Source organism: Leucoraja erinacea, chromosome 33, assembly GCF_028641065.1.
Source record: "Leucoraja erinacea ecotype New England chromosome 33, Leri_hhj_1, whole genome shotgun sequence".
Classification (NCBI taxonomy): domain Eukaryota; kingdom Metazoa; phylum Chordata; class Chondrichthyes; order Rajiformes; family Rajidae; genus Leucoraja; species Leucoraja erinaceus.
In genome coordinates, this window is record NC_073409.1 from 19,674,635 (window position 1) to 19,700,844 (window position 26,210).

Here is a 26,210-nt window from a genome sequence, read left to right on the forward strand (position 1 = left end):
AGGGGAATTAAAGTGTTCAGCAACAGCAGATCACATAGGTGTAGGCAGACCCAGTAGAGGTGCTGAGCGAAACGATGGCCAAGCCTGCGTTTGGTCTCGCCAATATACAGGAGTCCACACCCAGAACAGCAGATACAGTAGATGAGGTTGGATGAGATGCAAGAGAACCTCTGCCAAACCTCGGGGTCTTTAGATGGAGTCGAGGGAGGAGGTATAGGGACAGGTGTTGCATCTCCTGCAGTTGCAGGGGTAAGTTCCTGGGGAGGGAGTGGTTTGGGTGGGTTGCGGTCATAGTGAGAACGTACAAACTGGGTACAGCAGCACCTGTAGTCAGGAACAAACCTGATCTTTAGTGCTGAAAAGCGGCAACTTAGTTTAGTTTAGTTTGTAGATACAGTGCGGAAATAGGCCTTTCGGCCCATCGAGTCCGTGCCGATCCCATACTATCCTCTACACTAGGCACAATGTACATTTTTTATCGAGGCCAATTAACCTACAAACCTGTACATCTTTGGGGTGTTGGAGAAAAGCAGAGCACCCAGAAGAAACAAACGCATTCACAGGGGGAACATACAAACTCCGTCCAGACAGAACTCGCGGTCAGGATCGAACCCAGGTCTCTGGTGATGTAAGGCAGCAGCTCTACCGCTGTGCTACTGTGCTGCCCCTAATAAGATAAGAAAGACAATAAGATATTTAAATTAATCTGTTGTATCAGGAACCAATATTTTCAGCCACTCTAGGGATGAGGGACAAACCAAACCTGATGTGTATTAGGATCTATGAGGACAGTGGAGAGTGGATGTCACATGTTGCAAAATAAATTGGTCCCCTCCCTTTCCCCACAATGAGTTCTAGTTTACAGAAATACATTTTCCTATTGTTTGCAGATATAATATACATTACATTACAATGTTTATATTTATATTCTAGGCTGAAGGTAGACACAAAAAGCTGGAGTAACTCAGGTGGACAGACACCATCTCTGGAGAGAATGAATGGGTGACGTTTTGGGTGGAGAATGTGAAGAAGGGTCTCAACCCAAAATGTCACCCATTCCTGAGTTAAGGGCCTGTCCCGCTTTCACGACCTAATTCGCAACCTTTTATACTCGTGGATATTTTTCATCAGGCTAGAAAAACGGCCCAAACTGCTTGATGCCATGAGTACCTACGGCTAGCATCAAGGCCTGCTATGACCTACCTACGACCTCCTACGACCTCCTACAACCTCGTGATGACCATGTTGCGAGTATGAGTCAAGAGCAAACTCGGCAGAGGTCGTGAACTAGGTCGTGAAAGATCTCAAACACATTGTAACAAAGTCCCGAAAAAATCTGGAGAGATAAAAATGATTTTATTTTGGGTAGATTTGCCCGCGTAGAATAACGAACAATATGTAATTGTGGCTGTACCAGGGGAGCCTGTTGACATTACCCGCTGAGTTTCTCCAGCATTTTTGTCTACCTGAGTTACTCCAGCTTTTAGTGTCTATCTACCGTTTAAACAAGTATCTGCAGTTCCTTATCTACTCAATACAGTCTGTGAATGAAACCCATAACCTGGATGGTTTAATTGAATAAACACCAATGTTAAAAAAAAATGGAGCCCCTCGGCATAATATTTTATGTCCACAGGCTACCTTGGCACAGCCATAATTGTTCACGATTCTACGCAAGCAAAATCATTTTTTTTGTGTCTTTCCAGTTTTCTTCGGGACTTTGTTACAATGCGTTTGAGATCTTCAAGAGACACTTTAGAGATACGAGATACAGAGCGACGATAGGACCTTTGGTCCACCGAGGTTGCAAAAACCAGTGATCACCCTGTACACTAGCCTTATCCTACACTCTAGGGACAATTGACGATTTTTTTTACCAGAGCCAATTAAACCTACAAGCCTGTACGTCTTTGGAGTGCGGCAGAAACCGGAACGTCCAGAGACGACCCACGCGGTCACAGGGAGAACGTACAAACTCCGTAGAGACAAGCACCCATAGTCAATATCGAACCCGGGTCTCTGGTGCTGTAAGGCACTAAATCTATCGCTGCTCCACTGTGGCACCCTAAACATGCTCCACAACACAACATTGGATTCAAACTATCCTGTTGATCTCACCGTTGCCATTCCTACATATGCTAACTGTTTATAGACACACAAAGCTGGAGTAACTCAGCGAGTCAGACAGCATCTCTGGAGAAAAGGAACAGGTGACGTTTCGGGTCGAGATTCTTCTTCAGACTTAAGAAGGTTCTCAAAGACATCGACTTCTGTCTGAAGAAGGGTCTCGACCCAAAACGTCACCTATTCCTTTTCTCCAGAGATGCTGTCTGATCCACTGAGTTACTCCAGCTTTTTGTGCCTATCATCGGTTAAAGCCAGCATCTGCAGTTCCTGCCTACGCTAAATGTTTGTTCCAACATAGATGTGGAAAGGTAGCAGGCCTGACCCAGTTCTGCAGGGGTTTGGAACCCCTCGCCTACTATCAGGTGGGCAGTCTTTTCAGCAGCAGCCTGTTTGACAAGAAATTGATCTCATAAACTGCGCTTGACTAACTGTGTTGTGTTATTCCATCGCTCGGCCCTTCAAACAGCTGCTGAAGTTCGGGGCATTGTTTACAGAGTATACAGCTTCCACGAATGATAGAAGGCTGGTGGCCCCAATGGTATATGAGCAGTCCGCCCCTCCAGCTTGGCTGTTGCAACCTGAGCTCACTAACAGCTCAGGTGAGAGAGTGCCGAACAAAAGGGACAATTGGAGGTAATGATGAGGTTTCGATGGCGACCCTAATTAACAAGCTGTGGGACATTTGCTCAACCACTAATGCTGTCAAATGATATTGATTGTTAGACCCTGCTGGGCTCTGGCACAATCAGAAGGTAGGCAGCGTCTTTGCATTACAATCTTTCGTGCCTTTCGCTCACCCGTTAATAAATCATAATATTCTTGTGTAGGAAGAAACTGCCAATGCTGGATTACACTGAAGATAGACACAAAGTGTTGGAGTAAAGTGATTTTTTGGGCGACTACTGGTGACAAATTTTAACGTTGAAAAGTTTTCGCCGACCGTGGCAACAATTTTTTTCTGTCGTAGGTAGTCGCCAGGTGTCATAGGTGAATTGCATTAAAACTAGTCCCTGGTAGTCGCCTAAAGAGTCGCCTAAGTGGGACAGGCAGCATCTCCAGAGAAAAGGAATAGGTGATGATTTGGGTTGTGACCCTTCCTCAGACTAATATTCTTGCTGTCTCTTGCCAAAATTCTCTGCAAGCATCCTCTACTCTGCATGCTGTACATATTAAGATATGTCTCATCGTATTCTTCTACCTTGAGCTTATTGGGACAATGTCCCAGCTACACTAGTCCACCTACCCGAGTTTGTACCATATCCTTCCAAACCTGTCCTATTCATGTACCTGTCTAACTATTTCTTAAATGTTGGGATACTCCATGCCTCAACTACCTCCTCAGGCAGCTCGTTCCATACACCTACTACCATTTGTGTGAAAAAGTTACCCCTCGGATTCCTATTAAATCGTTTCCCCTTCACCTTCAACGAGTCCCTTTCACCTTAAACCTATTTGTCTAAAAGTGAATTACGAGGTAATTTGACACCAAGCTTTGGGCCAAATCTCTATTCCATCATTAACCACCACCACCCCAGTCACAATTCCTACACCTTTTGTAAATTTGCCAATGATACCACCTTTTTGGATGAATAATGGGTAATCAGTCCAGGAGGGAGTTTGAAAATCTGACAGTCTGGTGCCGGAACAACAATCTTGCTCAACGTCACAAAGAGCAAGGAGCTGAACATGAAAAAAAGGAACTGCAGATACTACTTTATACCGAAGACAGACACAAAGTGCTGGAGTAACTCAGCGGGCCAGGCAGCATCTCTGGGGGAGAAGGGTGGGCAACGCTTTTGGTCGGAATCCTTCTTCCGACATCTTCTTCAGACAAACCTTCTTTGTCTGACGAAGGGTGCTGACCCGAAATGTCACCCATCCTGTTCACCGGAGATGCTGCCTAACCCGTTGAGTCACCCCAGAGCTTTATGTCTATCCAAGCAGCTGAACATTAACATTCGAAGGGGAAAGCTGAGAACCCACAACCTGTCTTCATCGATGGGTTGGTGGAGGAGAGAATCAACAAGCTCAAGTTCCTGGGTATGATTATTTCTGAAGATCTATCCTGTGCCCAGCACATTGATTCAATCATAAAGGAAGCCCATCAACACCTGTACTTCCTTAGAAGATTGGGGAGATTCGGAATGTCGATGTACACACAATATAGATTGGTTGCTTCACAGCCTGGTTCTGCAACTTGAATGCTCAGGAACATTGTGCCGCTAGGAATAAAATCCTAGTCAGAATTTTTAACAGAAATCTCAAAGACCTCCCAATAAAAGCAGCATAATTCCTTTGTGGAAAACACAATGAGTGAAGGTTGATTAGATAATTTCATGTGCATTAAATCAATATCAGTAACTTAAACAACAAGGTCACCAGCCTTGCGTAGAAGAAACTGCAGATGCTGGTTTGTACTGATGTTAGACACAAAATGCTGGTGTAACTCAGCGGGTCATGCAGCGTCTCTGGAGAAATGGAATTGGGGAAGTTTCGGATCGGAATCTTACGGCAGCCTGCAAGATAGAGGTCCAGAGCATACAGACCTCAGGAAGGGTGGTCCATAACAATAACAACAGGGATACAAGGATGTGGACAGTGGAACTAGCAGAACGACTAGTGTGGGGGAGAGGTGAGGGGAGAGAGAGGAGGGGAAAGAATGTAGGAGTTTTTTGAAATGAGAAAATTCAACGTTGATACTGCTGGGTTGTAAGCTGTCCAAGCCAAGTATGAGGTGCCCTTTCTTCCAATTTGCATTTGGCTTCACTCTGACAGTGGTGGAGGCCAAGGACAGAAAGGTCTGTGTGGGAATGGGAAGGGGAGTGAAAAGGTTTGGCAACCGGGAGATTGCATAGACCATCAGGTCGGAGAAAGTAACAAATGAATCGTACCCAGTCTAAGAACAGCCGAGGCCTAAATATTTAACAATGTTAATAGTTAATCCCTTTAACAATTAGCCCCCTATAAGTAATCCATCCTGTAGTTTTCACAGGGAGGTAGTGCATTCAAGAATAATGCCCCCTGTCCCACTCAGGAAACCTGAACGGAAACCTCTGGAGACTTTGCGCCCCACCCAAGATTTCCGTGCGGTTCCCGGAGGTTGCAGGTGGTTGCCGGAGGTTGCAGGTAGTGGAAGCAGGTAGGGAGACTGACAAAAACCTCGGGGAACCTCCGGAAACCACAGGGAAACCTTGGGTGGAGCACAAAGTCTCCAGAGGTTTCCGTTCAGGTTTCCCAAGTGGGACAGGGGCATTAAGATTCAGATACTATAGTAAATAAATATGGCAATCATCTTTGGTCTCAGTACTCTGGTACACCATCATGTCCATTAGTCCGATGTTCTAAGACCGTGATATTACTTTGTTCGTCGAAGGGAATGACCTGACCACGCGATTAGCCATAGTTGCATTAATCACATTACACTGGATTACATTTCTTATCCCCTTCATGAACTTTGCTGCAAACTGATTATCTGCTGATGATCACAGCACTGACAGTTGGAGCCCACTGTGCTGGCAATGTGTCGGCACAACAATAGTGACTACATTTCAGGAGTGTTTCACTGGCTGCAAAGCTCCTTGCAATATACTGAAAGGGGATGTGCATGATGCTATATAAATGCAAGCCAATTTTGGTCAAATTATTTGATGACAGTTACAAGGCTGGCTGATCTATTGTCCGATCTACTGGCTGATCGATTTTCTCTGCATATCCATGTGACTTTCCAAAAGCCTTTTCAGTACAATCATATCTGCCTCCACCACTGGTCAAGAAGGCTCACCAGTGTCTCTTCTTCCTGAGGAGACTAAAGAAGGTCCATCTGTCTCCTCAGATTCTGGTGAACTTCTACCGCTGCACCATCGAGAGCATCCTTACCAACTGCATCACAGTATGTGGTATGGCAACTGCTCTGTCTCCGACCGGAAAGCATTGCAGAGGGTGGTGAAAATTGCCCAACGCATCACCGGTTCCTCACTCCCCTCCATTGAGTCTGTCCAGAGCAAGCGATGTCTGCGAAGGACGCACAGCATCGTCAAGGACTGCTCCCACCCCAGCCATAGACTGTTTACCCTCCTACCATCCGGGAAGTGCTACAGGTCTCTCCGTTGCAGGACCAGCAGGTCCAGGAACAGCTTCTTCAACGAAACGTTGCTTATTGTAGGGTTTCGGCCCAAAACGTTGCCTATTTCCTTCGCTCCATAGGTGCTGCTGCACTCGCTGAGTTTCTCCAGCATTTTATCTACCTTCGATTTTCCAGCATCTGCAGTTCCTTCTTAAAGACTCTGTGTACTATCTCAGTGTACACTTGTACTGTATCTGAGGTGCTTATCTAATATGTATCTAATATGTTTCTAAGTGCTTATGTATAATGATACTTCTACTAAACTGTATACAAACATGAATTTCACTGTACCTCGGTACATGTGGCAATTAAAGTCCCAATACCAATAATTTTATATACTTCTGTCAGGTTTTTCCTCAACCTCCTGTCGTTCCAGAGAAAACAATACAAGCCTATCCAATCTCTCCCTGAAGCTAAAACGCTCTAATCCAGGCATCATTCTGGATAATGCTGGAATGCTGGACACAAAATGCTGGAATAACTCGGTGGGTCAGGCAGCATCTCAGAAGGAAAGGAATAGGTGACGTTTCTGGTTCAGGCCCAACTTCAGGGTCTCGACCCGAAACATCACCTGTTCCTTTTCTCCAGAGATGCTGCCTGACCCGCTGAGGTATTCCAGCATTTTGTGTCTATCTTTGGTATAAACCAGCATCTCCAGTTCATTCCTACATAATAATTCTGGTAGACCTCCTCTACACCCTTCCTGTTTTGGGCAACCAAAACTCTACGCAATACCCCAAATGTGGCCTAACCAAATTGCTATAAATCTGCATCATGACTTCCTGACTCTTATACTCAAATCATTAATTTTTACCAGATTAATCTTATTATTTAATCACAGTAATATTAATATTTTACCAGAGGTTGAGCAGGCCTGGACTCTATTCCCTGCAGCGAGGGAGGATAACAGGCGATCTTATAGAGGTATATATAAAGGTGAGGGGGAAAGATTTTATGGGAATCTGAGAGGTAACTTTTTTACACATAGGGTTGTGGGCATATGGAACAAGCTGCCAGAGGAGGTAGTTGAGACAGGGGTGTTTAAGAAGTAATTAGACAAGTACGTGGATAGGACAGGTTTGGAGGGATATGGGCCAAATGCAGGTAAGTGGGACTAGTGTAGATGGGACATGTTGGTTGGTGTGGGCAAGTTGTGCCGAAGGGCTTGTTTCCACACTGTATCACTCCATGACTCTCTTTCACTCTATTTGGTAAATTGCAATAAAGTCAGTCGAATGCTATATGGCTTGAGCTGTTGACAAATGAAAAAGGATTCAAATCAGCTCAAGGAAGATTGGCATTTATCTCAAGGGACTAAATCAAAAATGGGACTTTCGTATTCACGTTGGGAGGGGAATTCAGGGGGGAATTCTAGGTTTTGGAGTTGAATTAATACAGATTTACCAGAAAGCTGTATACCTGTTCATTCATTAGCGACATCTATTCAGACTGTTTGGGGGTGGCTTTTTGATCTACCAGTTACAAATTTCCAAAATAATTTGCTGAGCTATTTCTTATGTTGCTATATATTTTATTAATCAACCCAGTATCAACATCTCAGCAACCAGAAGACTTAAATTGTGAGAGCAATTTAATGTCCCTGAACATGGTGCTTAAAAAGATTAACTGGTTCAAAGGCTTGTTATCTTTAGTTTAGTTTAGATATACGGCGCGGAAACAGGCCCTTCGGCCCACCTGGTCCGTGCCGACCAGCAATACCCGCATTTTAACATTATCCTACACACACACTAGGGGCAATTATTACATTTACCAATCAACGAAGAAGGTTATAATAGCTAGCCACTCATCTCATTGCTATCTGTCAGATTCTTCACCAAGTTTGACAACACGAGTGAAGTGATTATTGATCTTTGAAGCAAGCAGTTCGAGTTGAAGTGAATTTGAAAAGAAGAACGTGAGGACAGTTTCTTTTCTTCCTTTCTTTCTTTAAATGATCTCATTCGTGGCATTTTGTAAAATTACTGCAAATGGGGGATTTGTAAATGGCTTGCATGAGAGGGAAAGGCAAACTTTGTCCAAGTTCTCATTCCTGACTCTTATTCCAGTAACATTTGCTGGGAAGTGTGTATTTTTTTTTTTTGCGGGGGAAACAGCACTGGGATCTAATGAGATTGCTTGGTTTTGCTCACTATCTCAACCCAATGTGTGAAGATTGGTGAGGTGGACAACATTAGCAGAGGGCTGCGATGACTTCACAAATGGCGGCATGGCAAGTGGAACTGCCTTGGGGAGAGGAGGTCGGTTGGAAAACCAGGGGTGAATTGAACAAAGCTTTTGCATCTTGCGGATTTGCTCATTTTCCAGATGTCTGAGCTATTTTCTCCTTGATTGGGAGGCAATTAACAACTTTGGGCGGTCGACAATTAGTGAGAGGGGAGCAGAGAGTGTAAGATCCTCTTTCAAGTGTTGGCACAGTTCCTGCACTGACTCCCTTTGTCAATCTGTTTGGATTTTTTTTTCTTTATTAAGCTCCGTCTATTTTGTTGTTTGACTTTCTTATGCATTACTGGCAATGAACCCTGTGAATCTTGTAATATTCCACTTGGTTTTCTTTTGTCATCTCATCTATGTCAGATGAGGGGTGGGTGCTAATCACCAGCGGATGATGATAGCAAGTCATTAATTCTGCACTTTTCTGATTGGTTTGTCCTAATTTCCATGGAGTCAGTTCATCACGCTGAGGGCAGAGGTTAACCAATCAAAAATAATTGGGGTTGTTGTTCTTCTCCATCGTGCCTTTTGTCTATTGTTTGCAGCCTTGTTTCAAGCCATCTGTGTTTCTCCCACTCACTCGTAGCTAAATTTGAGATTCCTCCATTCAGAATATAAATGAGCCTTTCTTTTATGTGTTAACCACAGAGCAACTTCATAGCACGTCCAGAACTTGCCCAGTACTTTTATTGCTTTCTATTCTTGAAATGCACACCCCATCTCAACGACAGATCAGTCCTGAACTACTATCTATCTCATTGGAGGCCTATTGCTTTCATTGATCGGACTTTACTGGCTTTATCTATCACTAAATGTTATTCCCTTGTCATGTATCTGTGTGCAATGGTCGATCGTAATCATGTATTGTCTTTCCGCTGACTGGTTAGCACGCAACAAAAGCTTTTCACTGTACCTCAGTACAGGTGATAATAAACGAAACTAAACTGAACTAAACTAAAGTCCGTTCAATGATAGCCTGAGGGGCTCCACTGATGTAGATAGTAGTTCAGGAATGCTCTCTAGTTGACAATAGACAATAGACAATAGGTGCAGGAGTAGGCCATTCGGCCCTTCAAGCCAGCACTGCCATTCAATGTGATCATGGCTGATCATCCCCAATCAGTACCCCGTTCCTGCCTTCTCCCCATATCCCCTGACTGCTATTTTTAAGAGCCCTATCTAGCTCTCTCTTGAAAGCATCCAGAGAACCTGCCTCCACTGCCCTCTGAGGCAGAGAATTCCCCACACTCACCATTCTCTGTGAGAAAAAGTGTTTCCTCATCTCCGTTCTAAATGGCTTACTCCTTATTCTAAAACGGTGGCCCCTGGTTCTGGACTCCCCCAACATCGGGAACCTGTTTCCTGCCTCTAGCGTGTCCAAGCCCTTAACAATCTTATATGTTTCAGTTAGTTGAGATGGGGTGTGCATTTCAAGAATAGAACTAGGCTCATTACCTTAACACACAATCTGTAAATTCCAATAGCCAGCCATCATGGCTGGCCGTAGACCTTGTGAGACATGAGCCTTTTCTACTGATAGCGTCTATTGAAGCCCATTGAACAATCCTGCTCTTACTAATTTTCCTTGTGTCCGATTATTCCCCAATTACCAAGCGGAATTTTGCAGTGGCCATTAACTTGTTAATCTGCACGTTGACGATAGATTTCATGGTGTTATATACGAGAGGCATGCACTTACCCAGCGGTGGTGGTGGAGGCAGATACAACAGTGGCATTCAAGAGGCTTTTAGATAGGTTCCTGGAATGAGGGACATTGATCACGTGCAGGCAGATGAGATTAGTTTATCTTGGCGTCATGCTCGGTGTAGACATTGTGGGCCGAAGGGCCTGTTCCTACGCTGTACTGTTCCATGTTCTATATATTATGTACAATAAAGCCTATGTACCTGGAGAGATCTCACACCGTCACAAGGAGAAAGTGCCTTTGAAATATCCACAGGTCACTTGTCACCTGAAGCCCAGGAATAATTTTGATTGCCAGAACCAACAAAAGGGCGGCATGGTGGCGCAGCGGTAGAGTTGCAGCCCTTACAGCGCTTGCAGCACCGGAGACATGGGTTCGATCCCGACTACGGGTGCTGTCTGTACGGAGGTTGTACGTTCTCCCCGTGACTGCGTGGGTTTTCTCCAAGATCTTCTGTTTCATCCCACACTCCAAAGACATCAGGTTTGTTGGTAAATTAGATTTGGGTTTGTACACTTGCTATGCATGTAAATTGTCCCTAGTGTGTGTAGGGTAATGCTAATGTGCAGGGTTCGCTGGTCAGCACGGACTCAGTGGGCTGAAGGGCCTGTTTCTACGCTGAATCTCTGTATCTATAAACATGATAAGGGAATGTGTAGGAAGGAACTGCAGATGCTGGTTTAAACCAAAGATAGACACAAAATGCTGGAGTCACTCAGCGGGTCAGGCAGCAGAGAAGGAATAGAAAGATAGAAAATAGGTGCAGGAGTAGGCCATTTCGCCCTTCGAGCCTGCACCGCCATTCAATATGATCATGGCTGATCATCCAACTCAGTATCCTGTACCTGCCTTCTCTCCATACCCCCTGGTCCCTTTAGCCACAAGGGCCACATCTAACTCCCTCTTAAATATAGCCAATGAACTGTGGCCTCAACTACCTTCTGTGGCAAAGAATTCCAGAGATTCACCACTTTCTGTGTAAAAAAATGATTTTCTCATCTCGGTCCTAAAAGACTTCCCTCTTATCCTTAAACTGTGACCTCTTGTTCTGGACTTCCCCAACATCGGGAATAATCTTCCTGCATCTAGTCTGTCCAACCCCTTAAGAATTTTGTAAGTTTCTATAAGATCCCCCCTCAATCTCCTAAATTCTAGCGAGTACTAGCCGAGTCTATCCAGTGGGTGATTTTTCGGGCCACGACCCTTCTTCAGACTGACCTTGCACTAAACCTTATAAGGGAATAATGTTTAGTACAATGTAAAGCCAGAAAAATCTCTCATCTTGAATGGGAAGATTTATTCAGCTTTACTGTTGGTCTCATCCTCATCTCACTTTCACAAGATCCATCTCTTTATCAGCTTCTCAGCTTCCACCCCTGGGCATGCACCGATGACCAATATCTATCACAAACTCTTTTACCAAGGCAGGGGAGTCCAGAATGAGAGGGCACAGATTTAAGGTGAGGAGCAATTGAGACCTGAATGGCAATTCCTTCCTGCAGAAGGTGGTTGGTGTGTGGATCAAACTGCCAGAGGAAGCTGCGCAGGTGTGCATAATGGCAGTATACAAGATGCACTGACACATGTCCATGAAAAGGAAAGATTTGGCGGGATATGGGCTAAATGTAGGCAGATGGGACTAGCTCGGTCAACCAAAACTTGTTTGGTATGAACAAGGGCCTGCTTTCATGCTGTACGACTCTGTGACTACAACTTAATTCAGATTCAGATTCAGATTCAATTTTAATTGTCATTGTCAGTGTACAGTACAGAGACAACGAAATGCATTTAGCATCTCCCTGGAAGAGCGACATAGCAAATGATTTGAATAAATAATAATAAGTGTCCGGGGGGGGGGGGGTGATTGGCAGTCACCGAGGTACGTTGTTGAGTAGAGTGACAGCCGCCGGGAAGAAGCTGTTCCTCGACCTACTGGTTCGGCAACGGAGAGACCTGTAGCGCCTCCCGGATGGTAGGAGGGTAAACAGTCCATGGTTGGGGTGAGAGCAGTCCTTGGCGATGCTGAGCGCCCTCCGCAGACAACGCTTGCTTTGGACAGACTCAATGGAGGGGAGCGAGGAACCGGTGATGCGTTGAGCAATTTTCACCACCCTCTGCAATGCCTTCCGGTCAGAGACAGAGCAGTTGCCATACCATACTGTGATGCAGTTGGTAAGGATGCTCTCGATGGTGCAGCGGTAGAAGTTCACCAGGATCTGAGGAGACAGATGGACCTTCTTCAGTCTCCTCAAACTACTTAAGTCGAATGCTCCCTGTGTTGCACTTCATGTTTACAGACAAGATACGCTGCTGCAAATAAGCATTCACGTGCTGGAGTAGCTCAACAGGTTAGGCAGCATCTCTGGAGAATATGGATAGGCAAAGATTTCAAGTTGAGACATTCCTTCACATTGAGGTCCTTCCTCTGTAAGGACTCGGTTCCCTTCTATCAAAAATTAATTTCATCATTACATCTCTTCCAAAGACTGTACATTTCTGGTGAAAAGCCATCAACCTAAAATATTCATTTTATTATTTCAAATTAATTTAAAAATCAAAGTTAAAAAACATTTGGACTATTTCCCTCCACAGATGCTACCTGCCCAGCTGAACAAATTATACATCAAAAAGACTAGTGTCTATTCCAAAAATATCGGTAAATATATTTGCAAATCATTCTAGGAACAAAGTTCTGGAGTAACTCAATGGTTCTGGAGAACATGGATAGGTGATGTTTCAGGTTGCAACACTTATTCATACGCTGCTTACATCAGACGCAGATACTGCCTGATCCGCTGAGGCACTCCAGCACTTTGTGTATTTTTATAAGCCAGCATCTGCAGTTCCTTGTATTTACTAATCATTTTACTTAGGATCCTTCTTCAGTCTGAAACATCGCCCATTCCTTCTTCCCAGAGATGCTGCCTGTTCCGCTGAGTTACTCCAGCATTTTGTGTCTATCTCAGAAAAGGATTCATTGGATTTGTCTGTGCTGACTGTGTGGAGTTTGTACGTTTTCCCTGTGACCACGTGGGTTTTCTCCAGGTGCTCCGGTTTCCTTCCGCATTGCAAAGATGTGTAGGTTTGTTGCTTAATTGCTTCTGTAAACTGCCCTGAGTGTGTAGAATGCGAAAGTGAGATAGCATAAAGCTGGTGTACGGGTGATCAATGATCGGCGTAGACACGGTGGGCCGAAAGGCCTGGTTCCACGCTGTATCTCTAAACGAAAATATGTTACTCAGATGCATAGTAATGTGACCATCTTAAATGCCCTCAGTATTGGCAATGCAATATATTCAGTTCCAGGGCAATATGGGATGAGCAATAAACACTGGCCAGTTGCACCTAGTTTAAATGAATAAATTGCAATTAAGCAAAAACTTGAATGGGTTGTTGCCAAAAAAAAAAATCCAATATTTTAACCTAAGAAATAAAACTGTGCCAGTAATGCTGCATGTGGTAACATTGTTGCACCCACTTTGGCTGTCGCTGTGATAGTTCAGTGTTACCATTGTCCATTCACATTTCCTTACAGTACGTGACGAGCTGCAGTCAAATCTAAAATGGTCTCCAGTCCCGACAGTATGGGACGCACACACACACACACACACACACACAAGGGGAGCATCGCTGAATGTGTTCTGATGCAGGATTGTACTGAGAAAGGGTTAAAGGTGGCGATGAAGGATCCATCTGAGTTACGAGGCGATCAGATGGAATTCTATGCTGCGGTATCGTAAAGAATATGAACTCGACATAACGAATGGCACGCGGGACTGTGCGGCTGCAGTTTCACTCCTCTGTGTGCGTGTCCCCCTTTGATGTACAATTGTCTTGGCTCAGCCTCACTGTCCAGTCTCCCCAGCTTGTAAATGGAAGTGCGTTGTTCCCACGATCCCCTGTATTATATATCTGCAGCTCTCCAAGTGGGGAATGATGTCATCACAGCCCTGTGAGAACTCCATTGTTCGGGCTGAAATGAAGAAATCTTCATTGATGCATTGAGGAGTCAAACCCGTGGAATAAAGGAAGAGAAAAAGTACAGGATTTGTTTTCAATCTGTCATTTTAACTCAAGGATTACAATGGGCTACATGTAATTGCAGCTGGCATGTTGCCAGTAGGGACAGATTCCACGGAGGTACCTTCTGCCGCGATCACATGTCACAGTTCCCTCTCATCAGCTCTGCGCCTGCACAGAGAGTCTTCTGCACCTCTTCAAGCTGCCGTTATTTTAGCTCCACTCAAACGAGCAAATTTATGGGCTCACTAGGCTTCTTGTATGTCATTTAAAAAAACTTTTTAGTTTAGTTTAAAGATACAGCGCGGAAACAGGCCCTTCGACCCACCGAGTCCACGCCGACCAGCGATTACTCCGTACACTAACACTATCCTATACACTAGGGACAATTTACAATTTTACCAAAGCCAATTAACTTACAAACTTTGGATTTGGATTGTGGGAGGAAACCGGAGCACCCGGAGAAAAACCACGTGGTCACGGGGAGAACTTACAAACTCCGCACAGACAGCACCCGTAGTCAGGATCAAATCCAGGTCACCGGTGCTGTAAGGCAGCAACTCTACCGCTGCGCCACCGTGCTGTTCTGTTAGCTTCTCAATGTTATGCTCAGAAAGCGGGGGATAACAGTGGAACACTCTTCATTTCCAGGCACCAGGGGTCAGCACAAAATATTGTAGCATCAGCTCTCTACACCAATGTTTAGTGCCCTTGGAAAGCTTACAGCCTCCTCTCCTGCCTTCAACTCTGCAGCTCAGACGTACCATTACTATTGCACCAGCTATCCTGGACATTTTCTGATGGAATCGACCAATTAATGCAGCGCTGAAACTATACAGCACAGGAGAAGCCACATGGTGCCTGTTTCCCTTTGTAAAAGGGATTGGCAATTATCCCCACTCTCGCATCCCTTTCCACATTGCCCCAAAATGTTTTGCTTTCAAGTATGAGTTTAGTTCCCTTTGGAAAGTTGCAGCCGTCGTTTTAAGCTGTGAATTCCACATCATAATTGAGGGCCATATGTTTAAAAAAAAAATTCTTCTCATCTCCCTTCTGATCTTGCCATGTAATAGTAAATCAGTCTCCTCTGGTTATTAATATTCCAATCAGTGGGAACATTTCTCACCGTCCCGGAGCCTAGCAACACGACCCGACTTTAACAGAGACTAACCCGGCCAGTTACATATGTTCAGTTCAGATCAGATGGATATACTGGTACCACATTTAGCCAGATCATCTCATGCCATCTGCACTCAGTGCATTACCCAGGTCAGAATGATTTGCTTAGTGTGGCTTTGACAAAGTAACACATATCAGGAAGTCAGTTCTAATGTCGTTGATTATTAACACAGCACGGTGGCGCAGCGGTGGAGTCGCTGCCTTACAGCGCTTGCAGCGCCGGAGACCCAGGTTCGATCCCGACTATGGGTGCTGTCTGTACGGAATTTGTACGTTCTCCCCGTAACTTACATGGGTTTGCTCTGAGATCTTTGGTTTCATCCCACACTCCAAAGATGTACAGGTTTGTAGGTTAATTGGCTTGGTGTATGTATAAATAGTCCCTGGTGTGTGTAAGATAGTGTTAATGTGTGGGGATCGCTGGTCGGCACGGACTCAGTGGGCCGAAGGGCCTGTTTCTGCACTGTGTCTCTAAATTAAACTACGTTAGACATGAACAATTTGGATGTGACTGTAGGTGGCCGGTTAGTAGGTTTGCAGATGACATTAAAATGAGTGGCAGCTTGGACAGTGGAGGAGGTTGTCCTTGATTGCAACTGGATCGTGATCAAATGGGCCAATGGGCCGAGGAATGGCAGATGGAGTTTAACTCAGATAAATGTGTTACACATTGGCAGGAATACTGGAAATATGAGAGGCATGTAGTAATGTAATGGTCTTTCAACGACACTTTCTCGATTACGGTCTAATATCAGCAAAAATACATACTTAACTTCTGGAAAAAGACTGCAGTCCCTCCAGTGAAGTTGTGGATTACAGAAATGACAGACACACTACATCTAGAGAGGATTAAGTTTGTCTTGAATGATAAACTGGAACAATTTTTATTGAATTTCTCGAATAACACAATAGTTGAACACAAATTTGAAACTGATCGTAGGGCTGGGTGAGCGGGTATATGGGTGGGTCGATGGATATATCTCCTCTCTTTGCTTCTTTCTTTCTTTTCTCTCTCTCTTCTCCTTCTTCTCTTTTTAATATTCTGTTTGGAAAATGTTAACATTGAAGCTGTTGACAAAGTTGTAATTTTCAAGTTTTTTGTACAATTGCCTCCAATAAAATAAATATTAAAAAACATATATTTTTAAAAACAGGATTATGGGTGTACACGACATTGGCAAGGCTACATTTCGAGTAATATGTTGGGGTTGGAGATTGCAACCTTCACATGGTCCGCCTTGTTTCAACTAATGCAATCAACCTGGTATGCACAATCAAATAAGATCAAATAGAACAAGTCGTCAAGTCAAATCAAGTCAAGTCAATTTTATTTCTATAGCACATTTAAAAACAACTCTCGTTGACCAAAGTGCTTTACATCAGTGCAGGTGCTAACGTGTTAAATACAGTGGTACATAGATCGACAATACATACATTAGATGCGTACATACAACGCACCCTCAGAGGACCTCAAGAAAGGCTTGAGAGTAGAAATATGTTTTAAGTCTAGACTTAAAAGGGTTGATGAACCCTACAACTTTAGGCTGTGTACACCATAGGCAAGAAGAAAAGTAATATATTTATGAAGGAACTGCAGATGCTGACGATTTAAACCGACGATTTACAGTGGCAACCAAATCTCAGATTAGAATGAGCCAGTTGATTGTCATATACATAAGGGTGCATTAAATTGCTTGTTTACATGAATAAACAGCCTAATATTGATAAATATAATAACATGATATTGATAAATATAATAATAAAAATCGGTTCAAATAGAAGTTTGGTGCAAAATTGTAGAACAATCTGAAGTAGTGCAAAAATACACTGAAATTGAACCACGGAATAACCAAATGAGGTAGAGTTAATAGTTAGAGTTTGTGGTGACATTTCTGCAAAATGGGTGTGAAAGAGGTAATTTATTCAGGAGACAGACACAAAAAGCTGGAGTAACTCAGCGGGGCAGGCAGCTATTTGTGTCTATCTTCGGTTTAAACCAGTATCTGCAGTTCCTTCCTACACAATGTGTCCAGGAGCTGGATAGCCATGGGAAAGAAGCTGTTCTTAATCCTTTTCAAGCTCCTGTATCTTCTCCCCAAAGGTAGAAGAGATAAAAAGGAGTGGCCAGGGTGGCAGGCATATTTGACGATACTTCCAGCTTTCCTGATGCAACGTGCCATGAAGATGGATTGGATGGAAGGAAGTGAGGAGCCTGTGGTAGACTGGGCTGAGTTCACCACTCTCTCAGGCAGTCAAGAGCAGAGCAGTTTGCGTACCTGGCCGAGATGCCTCCCATCACAATACTTTCTAAAGCGCATCTGTAGAAATTAATGATAATCCTTGCGGACATGTCAAATCTTCTCAAATGCCTAAGAAAGTAAATATGTGTAGGAGGGAACTGGTTTACATCAAAGATAGACTCAAAATGCTGGAGTAACTCAGCGGGTCAAGCAGCGTTTCTCGAATAGGTGATGTTTCAGGTCGACACCCTTCTTCAGACTGAGAAAGCAAATATATTGACGAGCTTTCTTGATCGCTGCATCTGTGTGAAGGGACCAGGTTAGGTTGCTGGGGATATGGATGGCGAGGAGTTTGAAGCAATTGAGCATCTCTACAGAAGCTGCTTCGATGACGACAATTTAGTTTAGTTTAGTTTTACTTTTAGTGTAGAGATACAGCACAGAAACAGGTCCTTCAGCCCATCGAGTCTGTGCCAACCAGCAACAAGTGACCGACCCCCCGCACTAACACTATTCCACACACACTAGGCACAATTTACAAGTTTACCAAGTCAATTAGCCTGCATACCTGTACATCTTTGGAGTGTGAGGGGATACTGGAGCAGCCGGTGAAAACCCATGCAGGTCACGGGGAGAATGTACAAACTCCGTACAGACAGCACCCCCAGGCAGGATCCAACTCGGGTCTGTAATGGGCCTGTCCCACTTCGGTGATTTTTCAAAAACCGGCAACTGGAGCGGGGACTGGCAGAGTGGAACACACACACACACACGCACACACACACACGCACACGCACACACACACACACACACACACACACACACACACACACACACACACACACACACACACACACACACACACACACACACACACACACACACACACACACACACACACACACACACACACACACACACACACACACACACACACACACACACACACACACACACACACACACACACACACACACACACACACACACACACACACACACACACACACACACATCACACACACACACACACACACACACCACACACACACACACACACATCACTTCCTTCACCAGCCCGTTATGCAGGCGGGGGACAGGGCAAGCGTAGGGAGCGCTGTCTTAGTGAAATTCACACGGTGCAAAGCCAATGTGATACAGACACACACCGCGATGAACAGGAAGGTTGGCGTTGTAATTAAGACGGATAAAGCACAAGTCTGTAAAGCTTGGCGGACATTTAACATTATCTTTGGTTATCCTTAGTTTTGAAAACTACTGCTTACGTTTTTTTTTCTCCCAGTGAGCCAATGAAATTCATCGGTCAGCATCGGCTACAACGTACGAGAACCTACGAGAACCTTCGACCTCCTGGCGACCCCACCTATGGCGTGAGAATTCTCGCTACTCTCCATGGCGGCTTCATTCATCCTGGTCGCCACTAATTTTTCAACATGTTGAAAAATTTGCGGCGAGCGTAATGAGGCCGCGACTAGTTCCCAGGATGCAGAACTCCTCGCGAGCATGAAGACGACTCCCCAGCAACCACCCGCGCGCAAACCTGCGGCGACCATTTGGCGACTGCGTAATCTCCTGCATTCACCTAAAAAGTCGCCTAAGTGGGACAGGCCCATATAGCAGCAACTCTACTGCTGAGGCACCTCTACCCCACTCACACTCACACCTCTGTAGGTCAACGATTAACTCTTTTTGCTTGCTGATGTTGAGGGCTAGGCTGTGGTTCTGCCAGAGCTTACATTTCTGGATCTTCAACACAAGGCACTGGTCAACTTGTCCAGTTAAGAGCCTATCGACACTTACTCGACATTTACAGGCGACTGCCGGCACCCGGCGACCAGAAAGATGCTACGACTTTGGAGACCCCTCACAACTATAGGAGACCTCTCACAACTATAGGAGACCCCTCACAACTATAGGAGACCCCTCACAACTATAGGAGACCCCTCACAACTATAGGAGACCCCTCACAACTATAGGAGACCCCTCACAACTATAGGAGACCCCTCACAACTATAGGAGACCCCTCACAACTATAGGAGACCTCTCACAACTATAGGAGACCCCTCACAACTATAGGACACCTCTCACAACTATAGGAGACCCCTCACAACTATAGGAGACCTCTCACAATTATAGGAGACCCCTCACAACTATAGGAGACCTCTCACAACTATAGGAGACCCCTCACAACTATAGGAGACCTCTCACAACTATAGGAGACCCCTCACAACTATAGGAGACCTCTCACAACTATAGGAGACCCCTCACAACTATAGGAGACCCCTCACAACTATAGGAGACCCCTCACAACTATAGGAGACCTCTCACAACTATAGGAGACCCCTCACAACTAGGAGACCTCTCACAACTATAGGAGACCCCTCACAACTATAGGAGACCTCTCACAACTATAGGAGACCCCTCACAACTATAGGAGACCCCTCACCTATAGGAGACCCCTCACAACTATAGGAGACCTCTCACAACTATAGGAGACCCCTCACAACTATAGGAGACCCCTCACAACTATAGGAGACCTCTCACAACTATAGGAGACCCCTCACAACTATAGGAGACCCCTCACAACTATAGGAGACCCCTCACAACTATAGGAGACCCCTCACAACTATAGGAGACCCCTCACAACTATAGGAGACCCCTCACAACTATAGGAGACCGCTCACGGTCGTGAGATGCCTCCAAAGGGTCGTAACGTCTTTCTGGACACCGCTCAATTTTCAACATATTGAAAATTTCGGCAACCTATCGCGGGTGCCGGCAGTCGCCCGTGAAGGTCGCGAAAGTGGGTCAGGCCCGTAAGCTTACTACCTATTGCAAGGAACCACACTGGTTAACATAGAAACGTAGAAAATAGTTGCAGGAGTAGGCCGTTCGGCCCTTCGAGCCTGCACCGCCATTCAATATGATTATGGCTGATCATCCAACTCAGTATCCTGTACCTGCCTTCTCTCCATACCTCCTGATCCCTTTAGCCACAAGGGCCACATCTAACTCCCTCTTAAATATAGCCAATGAACTGTCCTCAACTGCTTTCTGTGGCAGAGAGTACCACAGATTCGCCACTCTCTGTGTTAAACCACACTAAAAGTAAAAAGGAAGTGATGAAAGTGTTTTGTGGCATAGAAATGTAGGAACTTTGAAGAGTCTGGATATTAGAGAATCTGCATGTTAATAATATTGCAGCAGATAGCCCTAAAGTTATCTGTTGGATTGAGCAGTAGATGGAACAGTGAAAAGGCAAGCAGTAAAATAATACATTTAGTAGACCGCAAGCAAGTTTCCGTCTGTGTAATCTGTCTCTGCGTAATGTAAATCTTTACATTTATAATATTAAACAGAAAAGGCCCTCACATAAAGGAGAAATGATTGGGAATTGATTCCTGCTGCTTTACACGTTAGAGTTCTTTGGTTGACTGGGAACGTTGTTAATGTTGGTTGTCTCTTCCTTTAAGTATTGCAGCTGAGGGCTCTTGAGGAGATACCTGATTAGTGCCTATTCTGCTTGATGCTGATCTTAAAGAAGAGACAAGCAGGAATGATGACAGGATAAGTGGCAAGAGGAGGCGATTTACTGAAAATTGCGCTGCACATGTGGCCCTCCTGTCATGTGTTTAGTCGTAACGGGGGTTTTTTTTTAAGCCCAGAAGTTCCTGAATTGATGAGTGATGAGGAGGACTCACTGCCAATTAGATCGCTGCAATGTCTGGAGCAATGGTGATACAGCAGCCATTCCCCATCATGTGGATTGGTGGAAGAGGGTTAGGTGACACAGTGTAGGAAGGATACACAGACCTTGGAACACATTTTGTTTGTATTCATCATTCGATGAGCAAGGGAAGTGAGTTACAATTAAGGGTCGGCACGGTGGCGCAGCAGTAGAGTTGCTGCCCTACAGCTCCTGAGACCTGGGTTCGATCCTGACAATGCGTGCTGTCTGTATGGAGTTTGTACGTTCTGCCCAATTTTATGGGTGCTGTCTGTATGGAGTTTGTACGTTCTGCCCTTGACCTATGTGGGTTTTCTCCGGGTGCTCGGATTTCCTCCCACAATACAAGGACGTACAGGTTTGTGGGTAAATGGCTTCAGTAAAATTGTAAATTGTACGTAATGTACAGTTAGGTACAATGTACCTTGGAAAGCACGAGCATACAGGGTGATCGCTGGTCAACATCGAATCAGTGGGCAAAAGAGCTTGTTTCTGCATTGTATGTCTCCCAGTGCAGTACAGAATCATTTTCAAGCTCCTACTATATGTATACAAAGGCTTTCCCCCACCTACATCAAAAATCTGCTAACCCACCACTCTACCTCCAGACCCCTCAGGTCGGCCGACTTGGGGCTACTGACTATCCCAACTGTAGGTGGTGCAGGTATAAGCTCAGGGGCCACCGCGCTTTTGCAGTTGCAGCACCTAGACTATGGAACAGCATCCCTCTTCCCATCAGAACTGCCCCCTCCATCGACTCCTTTAAGTCTAGACTTAAAACCTATTTCTACTCACAAGCGTTTCTTGAGGTCCTCTGAGCGAGCGCTGTATGTATGTATTTATGTATGTATTGTTAGATCTATGTACCATTGCATGTAGCACGTTAGTACCTGCACTGAGGTAAAGCACTTTGGTCAACGAGAGTTGTTTTTAAATGTGCTTTAGAAATAAAATTGACTTGACTTGACTTGACCTGACCTTCACGATTCTTGCTCACTTTCCTTACTTCTTTTATTTCTATCTTTTTTAAAGCTCAAAAAATGAAGTGGTCCAACATAATGTAATAAGATATATGTGATGTATTAATGTAATTTACTGTACTGCTAATTAAAAAAAAGGAAAAAAAAAGCAAAGACCACAGAACATTGAACAGTACAGCACCAGAACAGTCCTTGAGTCTCGACCCGAAACGTCACCCATTCCTTCTCTCCAGAGATGCTGCCTGTCCCGCTGAAGTACTCCAGCATTTTGTGTCTACTTTCAGCCCATAATGTCTGTGCTGCAGGATGCCAAGACCAACTCTTATCTGCCTTCACATAATCAATATCCATCCATGCCCTGCATACCATATGCCTCTCCAAAACTCTCTTAAATGCCACTAACACATCTGCTTCAACCACCACATCCTGTCAGCATGTTCCAGACACTCATCACTTTCTGTTTAAATTAAAATGACCAAAACATTTCTAGTGCCACTATCATATCTGCCTCCACCCACCGCTCTCTGTGTAATAAAACTTGTCCCGCACATTTCTTTAAAACATTTCCCCTCATCTTAAATTTATGTGCGTTAGTATTTGTTTTTCCATCCTGCGAAAAAGGTTCTGATTGTCTACCCTCTCTATAATCTCTTGTAATCCTGCTAGACTAGGGGCGTGAAGGGCGCCCATCCTGCGCCTGCTGATCTGATCCCTGTCACTGGCTGGCCATCCACTGCATCATTGGTAATGGCTGGGCACAATCACCTGACATTAGTTTGGCCATCTGCACCTTGAGCCCCAATGACAAGGGCCAACGCTGTCTCGACCAGCAACATCACCCGTTCCTTCTCTCCAGAGATGCTGCCTGAGTTACTCCAGCATTTTGTGTCTATCTTCGGTTTAAGCCAGCATCTGCAATTCCTTCCTACACAAAATAACCTGGTGCATATCCTTCTCAGAGGGTGAGGGGGTCATGTTTTGTGATTTCCACTACTGCTCACAGCTAATTCACTTGGGATGGCCAAATACCCAGGTATGAAGAATGGTCCCAAACTATAATATTGACTTTCCATGTTTTCCCAGAGATGCTGCCTGATACGTTGAGTTACACCAGCACAGTGTGTTCTACTCAAGATTCCAGCATCTGCAGCAGCAGTCTCCACCCGGCGCGGCCTGCGGACTTTGGAAGCCGCTGACTCCGGTAGGAGGGCGCCGACTCTGGTGTCCACGCCGCTGAGGACGTCCCGCAGCCCCGACGTCGGACTGGTATCATCCCGGCGAGCGGTCCTGGACATCGGGCCGCCCGTAGCTGCAACTGCGGAGGGCTTGGGGAGACCCTGACCACGGGGAACAGTGGAGGAAGAAGACTGACTCTGGTGCCTTCTCACACAGTGGGAAACTTTGATTCTGCTGTGTGGGGATGTTTTGTGTTAAATTCTATAGTGTGTTGAGTCCTGTTTATTTTTATTGTATGGCTGTATGGGAATTCATTTCACTGTGCCATCTGGCACACGTGACAATTAAATTTATCTTGTATCTTGTATCTTGTATCTTCATGTCTACAAATACTGAGGTTCAGTGTCACATGGTGGTGCAGGCAGTCCCACCTATGGTGGTTGTGGTCGCTGCTGCTCCCCCTGTCGTGCCCGACACCACGGGAGGGATTAGCCATAAGGAGGAGGTTCAGCAAAATTGGATTGTCCTCTCTGGAATGCTGGAGGCTGGGGAGAGAGGTGATCAAGTGCACAAAATAATGAGAGACAGAGCAAGAAACTGCCGAGGCTGGATTCTAGAGCAGCGCACAACGTGCTGGAGGAATCCAGTGGGTCAGGCAGCATCCGGAGAGGGAATGGACAGGCAATGTTTCGGTTTGTTACCCTTCTTCACACTGAAGTGTCCTGAAATATTTTCTGTCCATGTGGGCGGCATGGTGTTCACACTCTCTTCAATTCTATCTTTGACCTAAAACATTGGGAAAACGCTGGAGCAACTCAATGGGTCAGGCAGCCTGTCCTGCTGAGTTACTCCATACAGACGCTGGGGCCAATACTGTTTTTGGGCCAAACGCAAGCAAATGAGACTAATATATATGGGACATCTTTGTCGGATGAGTTGGGCTGAAGGGGCTGTTTCCATTTTCTTTCTATCTTCAGTGTAGACCAACATCCGCAGTTCCTTCCTACACTAAAACATTAACAGTTTCAACTAATAAAACATGAACAGTTTCTCTTCCTACAGATGCAGCTCAACCTAATGAATATCTCATATGTACTGCCCCCACCCCAGGCTCCAGCCCTCGCAATATTATTGAATCTCAACCTTGCTGAAAAAATTGTAAACTAACAATTTAGTTAAATAACAATTTTAATAAACTAACAATTCTACCCGGGTGACTGGGTAAATTGGCCTAAGAATGGAGCTGTGGTGAAATCTGCAGGGAATTCATAGGAATGAGGGGAGAATAAACCACAGGTAAAACTAATGGGAGAATGGGTTAGCATAGACTTGATGGGCCAGAGTGTCCCCCTTCTGTTCCTCAAAGAAATTTGAAAAAGATTCTTCCTCATATGCTCCTTGAACCTTTTGGTTTAAATTTTAAATGTGCAGCTCCTGATCTTTGAATGGTTTCCTATTCCCTTTGGCCATGGGGTGGAAGTCAAGACTATCCTGACAGCGATTGAATAATCTCTGTTTGGACAGTCTCAGTCTAACGCTAATGGCATCGGACCTCAGCACAAAACCGTTCTTGCGGCTCATGGTTCACAGCTGGCACAGCAGTCCACAGTGTATTTGCTCCGATACTGGTGTCTACAAATAAATTCTCGACAGACGAGGATTGAGAGAACGGCTCTACTCCAACTGTGTAAGGAGGAATGACCAACATTTATTTCCTTGCAGTACACAATGATCTTCTGCATAACGAATGGCAAAAGTTCTTCATTCGTACGGGTGTCAGGGGTCATGGAGAGAAGGCAGGAGAATGGGGTCGAGAGGGAAAGATAGATCAACCATCATTGAATGGCAGAGTAGACTTGATGGGCCGAATGGCCCAATTCTGCTCCTAAAACTTGCGAACCTAGAAGAGGTCAACTCTCACTTCACCTCAATCAATATGGATACTAGTGAATAAACAAAACACCTAATGGCCAGCTGAAGTCCAGGCAAGTTTTAAAATCTAATCAATGTTCATTTGCAATTTTTCCTCACATTGTGCCTCAAAAAGGCAGCCAGTGTCATCAAAGACTAACACCACCATGAGCATGTTTCAATTTCACTCCAACTATCGGGAAGAAAGCACAGAAGCCTGAAAACTATGATCACCAGTCTCAACAACAGCTTCTTCCCAACAACCATCAGGCTCTTGAACACTAGACAACACTAACCTCATCTGTCAACTATGGACTGTCTTTGGTTGTATTTCAGATTCTTTTGCACTTATAAACAATAGACAATAGGTGCAGGAGTAGGCCATTCAGCCCTTTGAGCCAGCACCGCCATTCAATGTGATCATGGCTGATCATTGTATTGGGATTATTAATTCAGTTAATTTTTTTAAATATATTCTCTGTGTGTATTGTGTTTACCGGCCTGTTATGATGCTGAGAATGTCATTGTTCCATTGTTCCATATGACACAACTAAACAATATTGATTCTCTTGACATTATTATTGAGAGGCCACACTTATGTGCAGGGTGACTGATTTTGGCATAGAGGGAGGGCAGTAATCAGACAGTCACAGAGAGATACTGCATGGAAACAGGTCCTTTGGTTCACCAAGTCTGTGGCAAACAACTAGCATCCCTTATTACACTATTCTTTAAACTTTAGAGGTATAGTGCAGAAGCCAGCCCTTTGA

At 44.8% G+C, this 26,210-nt stretch overlaps 1 protein-coding gene across 1 annotated transcript in view; it reads right to left on the reverse strand.

Moving 5' to 3' along the window:
* LOC129712782 (uncharacterized) overlaps positions 1-26,210 on the reverse strand; it is a 246,420-nt gene that overhangs the window by 6,755 nt on the left and 213,455 nt on the right. The window lies entirely within an intron of this gene.